Consider the following 7617-nt stretch of genomic DNA (forward strand, 5'->3'; position numbering starts at 1 on the left):
CTAGTCTAATCCAAACCTATACCATCCATAGATTCAACTTGTGAGCCCTCACTCGAACCACAAACACTGAAGGAAGATTAAGTCATCCTTCGGAGTTCCCTATCAAATTTGAGGATTACGGCAATACCTCAAAACACTTATGGCATGAAAAGTGCACAAAAGAAGTTTCCCCCAAGGTAGAACCATCGAAGGAATGGTTAATGGAAGTGAAATGTTCTTCCAAAGCAATTTAGATTCTTTCACCTTCCACGGCCATGCTTTGTTCATTAAGGGGAACTGTTATAGAAGCCCTATACAACCCCACAGTCGGGACTAGAATCATATCAGAATTTTTGGCGAAAGATCTTTTGGGCAACATGCCACTAGTCCCAACCAACAAACTTTTTAAAGGTCCCTCAGGACTTATATTTGAATGTTGTGGGATTGCTAGGAATGTGCCAATCATAATGGACAAAACCGAGGTTCACTTAGATTTCCACCTCTATGCCATCCTCGAATTTGAGCTTCTCATAGGCCACCCCTTGGACAATCTTTCCCAAGAAAAACCTTCCCATAGGAGCCTTAACAAAGAGTTTGGGAAAATTGCTTCTGCCACTCACTCAGATATCCTAAAGGCAGAGCATCATCCCAACAATGACCCATTCGAGGAGGTGAAATTCGTAACCCCGTTCGTTCCATCATCACCCTTGCTCAAACTTAAGCAATGTCCCTCTGGCCATCCAAACATTGTTTTCAATAGTGGTCTACATTCAACTGATGTATTTCTTGAGAACAAAAACTTCTATGCCATGGACATTTTGCTTAGTCCCACATGCTTCCACGAGGATCACAACCACCTCTTGATCCTTGTCTCCAAACTTTTTAAGAGGGTGGTTGTTGATGCCTTCGTTTGTCACAAATATTGCAAATCCCATAGTTGCACTATGGTAGTAACTTTGAAACTTGAACGAAAATGCTCAATGCTATGTGGTGAAGTTGGGAACTACACCACCAATGATAGCTGCAAGATGTAGTTCCCACGGTCAAGCTTAAGACCATAAATTAAGCACTGCCAGGGAGATACCCCATATTATCATAGAAAAACAAATATATATGTAATAATTTTCATGAAAAAAGAGAAAAAACACTTTTTCTTTTAAATAAAAGCAAGAACATGTTGTCAAGTTAGTATGCACCTTCAGGTATTCTTGTATGCTAACCCTTTCAAGTTAAGATTAAGAAGAATAGGGACATACGATGCCTGAAAACATGGGAGCTACGTCGACTACATGTTCGTGATGATCTTTAGCGATGGAACATGATCAAAAAGGAGACCCCAATCCTGCACACTCGAGTTTCACACAAAAATACAAGTGTGGGGGAGGATGGTGAGAGTCCCAAGTTCCATACACACCAATGATCATCCTGCTTAAAAAGAAAAGGGGAATGATGATGTTAGCTCTACCTTGCTATATATATGTATATAATTATTATAAAAACAATAAAAAATAAATGGTTATTATAAAAAAAGGTGCTCACCAATTCCTTTACTCATATTTGTCTCCATAAGAATTAACTTGCTCAAACAAATTCATGCCTCTTTTGGTTTATGTTGTATATGCTCTGGTTTGGATATATTCACTAGTGGTACATCCATAGGCATTTTAAATTAAGCATGGTGCTTAGGTTAAAATGGCCTACTTTAATCTAAAGGGGACCGTGACGCCTAAGAGGGGGGGTGAATTAGGCAACTTAAAAATATAACTCTAAACTATGGCCTCTTTTTCTACTCCTAGCAAAACCTATGCAAAAGATAAACTATCTAAATGTGCAACTACAGTTTTGCTAGTGTGTTGCTATCTCTACCGTAAAAGGAGTAATACAATCAATGTAAATATGAAAGCTAAAGATCAAGGTAGAGATATGCAAACTCTCGTCGACGACTCCAATATTTTTACTAAGGTATTGAGAAGTGCGCAAGCTTCCCCCTAGTCCTCGTTGGAGCCCCTCGCAAGGAATGCCTCACAAGGGCCAAGCTCTCAGTTGGGTAACTCCGTGGATAGCCACAGGCCTTCCCCACGCGCAAGTGGGTCTCCGATGTGCCTTCCGGCAAGCCTCTCTAGGATGCTCCCTACTGTCTTCACTATCAAGCTTCTGGCCAAAACGCCGCGGGCCATGTTCCCTTCGGTGCACGGTGGCGGCCACACCACAAACGTGGTTTGTGTGATCTCGTAAGACTACAAGCCCCTCCGATGTACAACAATGGTGCGCACAAGCACTGAGTGGTAAGAGGTATGCAAACCTCACTAAACACTAGGCCTAAACCTAGAGCAAGCGCATAAGCGGTGGTCTAATCAACCTAAGCACTTCGCAAAGCACATATGCTAATCACCTAATGAAACACTAAGCACTATGTAAGTGGAGATCACTAAAATGGTGTATCAACACCCTTGATATGTTTCCTTAGCTCCACACTACTCATTTGGCCGGTTGGGGTTGTATTTATAAGCCCCACGGAGAAAGTAGTCGTTGGGGACGAAATTCCGCTTTTCTGCTACTAACCGGATGCTGGAGTCGTCCTGATCAGACGCGTCCGATCGTCCCGATCGTTGGAGCCATGAACAACTGATTAGACGCTGCCAACGTCCGGTCACTTGCCACCGGACATGTTCGGTCGCAAGTTCGCCACTCTGGAACCTCTCTGTACTCGATCAGACACTAATGTCCTACGTTCGGTCAGTTTGCTGCCAGTGTCTAGTCTAGCATTCGGTCGCTGCTGCTATTGCCGAGCCTCTGATCGGAGCGTCCGGTTGCTTTTCATCAGCATCTGGTCCAGCGTCCGGTTGCTCCTGTGAGCTTGTTTCTTCGCGATCTTGCGTGCGGCTTGGTTCCTATCTTCATGCTTGGACTTTGCTTGATATCTTGGGTCTTCTCTTGTGCTCCTAAGGTCTTGCTTGAGGTGTTGATCATCGGATCATCACGTCGCCTTTGTCCAAGTCACGTCTTGCATCCTATTGAACTACAAAACAATCACTTGCAAATTCATTAGTCCAATTTGGTTGTGTTGGTCATCAAGCACCAAAATCCAAAGTAAATGGGCCTAGGGTCCATTTTCCTTACATAATCAAATTTAGACATGTTGTTTAATTTTGATTAATAAACTTTGAGTAATTACTTTCATAAACAATGGTGGTAATTTAAAATGGAAATAATCAAGGCTAGAGATACAATGCAACTTTACCTTAGCCTTGCTTGAGTAAAAGGATTGGTGGACAAATAAAAATAAACATAATAAATAGATAATAATAAATAACAATAATAAAGAAGTTTTAGGCTCCTAGGTGTTTAGGCCGGTAGAGCCCTTGTTTGTTGTATATTTTGTTTCTTTGTTGAATAAAAATAGGTACAAAAAAAGTGTGGGGGAGATCTCTCAAGAATGACACACTCACATTTGAGATCTCCCACCAACACTGCTACACAAACCCAAATGATGCATCATGCAGAAGAATAGAATAGATGGCTCCAGAGAGGATTGGCTGAACCTCTGGTTTTGCCAAACCATCTCTAATTCTCCTCAGCTCCTTCTTCTTCAAATGATGGTTTGTGCAACATTACCCTCAGCTCCTTACAATTTTGAGTTTGAACAAACATGAATCTTGATCACTAAAAATTAAACTCAATTTATCCTTGCTATCTCCTCCTTATGAACAATGCCCCTATGCAATTTTACAAACCACACTTCATTTAAAATTTTGAAAAGTGGCATGTTCATAACATATTTAAGATAGAAGCTTGCATAAAGTTTGTTCCATATACATACACTTATGCTTGTGGAAAAATATTCTAATAGGACAATCATGTGGACTAAGTTGTTGTGGAGTGTTATATAGTTCTGACTTAGAAATCCTACCATTTCTATTCGAAGCACTTGGAGAATTTGTTTTGATAAAAATGTTACAAAACCATAGTATCACATACTCCTCAATTGGTGAATAATTCCTACCAAAGCCAAATATGATATCTTGCAAGATTGAAGCCTTCTACATACACTGCTTGTTATTGGGCTGAGTTTGGTCAAGTCTTGTTGACCCTTGTTGAGAGATTTATCATACTCCCAAGATTAAGATCACATACACCCATGTACACATGCTACTCTTACACTGGGAGTATGCAAAAACATGCTTCCATCCAGATCCACTAAAAATTCTACTCCTACATTGGGTGTAGACAAAAATGTGTTTGCTAGCCAAATACTCCATGTCCTAAAAAGATAAAGATCTCTCTCTAAATATGTGGTTTAGAAGAAGAAACATGGGCTATGCAAAAAAAGCTTTAAAAATATGGACACATGAAGGTCTAAGTACAAAAGAAAAAAATGATGAGCACATGAAGGCTCATGTATTGAAAAAAGAGAGAAGGAAGAAAGATAGCCATGTTTCAAAATAATAAGTTATAGAGAGAGATCATATCTACAAAAGGAGTATAGTTTTAGTTTCCCTTTTCGCACACACATGCACATCTTGATCTAAGAGTATGGCACTTCTCTCCTAGGATCCTCGATTTGACTTTACAACATATGCAATACATGTATGCTATATTGTTTATCCCTACCTAAAGCCCCACATAAGCCTCTTTAGAGATAGGAGAAAACAAAAGAAGGCAAAACACTACTATGCCTTGGTAAGGATTTATACACCATTAAGTCATTTGAGAGTGCCATTTGAGGAGTATAAAGTGAACTATGCTTTTTCTTGAGAAAAAGTTCCAAAACTCCAAGTTGCTAAGATGTGAAATTAGGAAGAGAACTATTCTACTTTTCAACAACCTCAGGAAACATGTTAGCTAAAGTCACATATCCCACTTGTGTAAGGAATGTGTTGGAAGAACTTTTATGTAAGCCATATATCTTAGGATGCTATGCTCATGATTACCTTTAACACTAAGCTTTGCTCGAGGACAAGCAAAGGGCTAAGTGTAGGGGAGGTTGTTGGTGGTTCTTAACTCACATTTCTAACCGCCAACTTTCATATAAAAATTGCTCAAACAAACACCAAACTTAGACATAGGACTTTAGAACCACAAGTTTTGGGGTTTGACCAATTGTAGGAGGACATATCGGAATAATACAGGCAATGTACCTAAAGTGGACAAGAAATATAACAAACCAAACACCAGTGGCTAAGCAATCTTAAACACATATGCATTTACCATTGACCAAGTTCCACATATATTTGGAGATTATCATTTTGCAAGACATAAACATAAATACATGGAAAATACACCAAGAAGGCACATTTCGATGAAGTGCAAAGCAGACATGCGCAAAGAATAAATGGAAAGGCCCATCAGATAAAGTTATCTGAGCGAAAGACAACCCAAGGTGTAGCCCACATCCACTCAGCAGTCCACCACGCGAAGGCGGTGGTGAGAGGGTTCGGTCAAGGGTCGGCCGCCCCCACCTAGCGCCGTTCGTCCGCATCTTCAGAAGGCGATGGCATGGAGGAATGTAGAGGCGGTACATGCTAAGATTTCATAAAAATAGTTATGGCAAATAGTAATTCCCTTGCTCCACCGCCTCAATGCTTGGAGGCAAGCAAAGCACATTAGTGCCCTCCGTTCCTCTTCTCCACCTATAAAAGAAGGCCACCCCCCTCCTCATTTCAGACACAACACAACACACAAGGCAAAGAGCATTCCACTTGAGTTAGAGCAACATTTCAAGGGCTTAGGCCCTAGTAGCTAGCTAGAGTCATAAGGGAGAGCTGTGAGAGAGAGCTTGAGGAAGCGCTGGATTTATCGCTGTCTCCTCAACTTGTACCTCAACGAGCATCTTTACTCAACGGGTTCTCTCGCTAAGTGAGTGTTTACGGTTCTTTGGGATATAGTCTTTTGTTTAGTTAAGCTTTATTTTTACTTGTTTACAGGATCATCATCCATCCCCATGGTGGATGCTCTAGTAGAAGGGCCCTGATAAAGATGGATAACCCTTGTTAACGCACTAGAGTAGTAGTCGATAGCATAGACATAGTGTCTAGGCTAAAGGCTAGCTTTGTTTGCCTCATAATCTACGGTTGTGGGGTAGGCGGTAGGTGGTGACAGCCCTATCTATAACACCTTAGGTGTTTGGCTTCCACATTTGCAATTGTATTTCATAAACATGAGCATCATTCATCCATTCATGAGTTTAGAATTGTCTGAAACATGCTTTTGAAACATTGCAACATATTGTACATTCTATGTGTGATTGTTTTAGGAAATGAATAGTGTGTAACACTCAAGTGCAACATGTGCAACTCACTTTAGTGAAACATGGTTAGGTTGTACAATGCCACAAACTTATGAAACACATGAAACATGGTTTTGAAACAGAAGTAATAAAGTCACTTGTTTTTCCTTGTTTCAATACATGTGATGCTTGATTTTGGTGTGATCAATGTGTGGTGTGGCTAATTATCCTCTTAAGCAACTTAGTTATACTTATAATGTCATTAGGAATAATGTTCATGTTGATCATTTTGCCTAATTAAGTTTCCAAGTCATGGTTTGACTAGTGTTGACCTCTAGAGCTCCTTGGTTTGACTATTTAAAAAGTATAGCTTAGAGTGTTTGCATGTCTAAGCAACCTAAAGCAAAGTTGTAGCAAATTTTATAAGGAACAAACTTTGTTTAGGAGCCAAGTCATGAAAATGTGCAGGACATACTCAAATAGGGCCCACAAGCCAGAAATCAGTGCTGTTCCAACACTTAGAAATTTTCTAAGTGTTGGAGCTATTTTCCAGTTCATGAAGGGGACTTTGGAGCCTTGTAGATTGAAATCCATGGCGAATTAGCTTGAGCTCATGTTGAGTTAATTGGAGTACTCACTTAGCTCTATCACGTAGTTCAACTGGATTAGCATTTGGCCGAGCCGATTAGGAGTTAAGCATCATCGAAGATCTCCTGTCAGTTGGCTCCATCAAGCCTGATGGCAGTGCTGATCAGGCCGGTCATGGCCGACCGAGGCCAGAGTGTGGCCGCCGCGTGGATGCCACGTACTCGGCTTGCCCTGACCACGCTACACGTTGGCTGGCGTGAAGTGGAGGACGCCCTGCTGCCTCTCCGCTCGCCCGCACACGCTCTGCCTCCCACTCACTTGCCCTCTCTCGCAAAGTCGCTGCTCGCCATTACTGACGCCACCAGCTTTGCCACCATTGCTTGCCTTCGATGCCGCACCTTTGGCCAATCCATCTCGGCCATCACCGTGTCTTCCTCCACTCCACCTCCCAGACCTCTCGCCCTATCTCTTTGACCCTTTGGTAAGGCACATTTTGATTTCCGCCGCCGGGAACTTCACCGGAGTACGTCGTGCATATGGTTCACGTGGTCGTGGCACTTCACCGCCCCACACCCTATCTCTTCCTCTAGTCTGGCACTGCACTAACATGCTGATGCTCTGGTAGGAATAGCTTTAGACACTACCGAGCATGTGCCTAGGAACACACCGGTGCGCCTCACCGTGTCCACCATGGCCGCGAGCACGAGCTCGTCGTGGCCGGCCGCCTCTGAACCTTTCCTGCCTCTTCTAGTGCACGCATGACGACCCATATGAGCCATAGTGTCTACCTTGAAGAAGAAGTCCTAGGATTCGCCACCGTTGAG

The sequence above is a fragment of the Miscanthus floridulus genome, chromosome 7 (genome assembly GCF_019320115.1).
Source record: "Miscanthus floridulus cultivar M001 chromosome 7, ASM1932011v1, whole genome shotgun sequence".
In the NCBI taxonomy this organism is placed as follows: Eukaryota; Viridiplantae; Streptophyta; class Magnoliopsida; order Poales; family Poaceae; genus Miscanthus; species Miscanthus floridulus.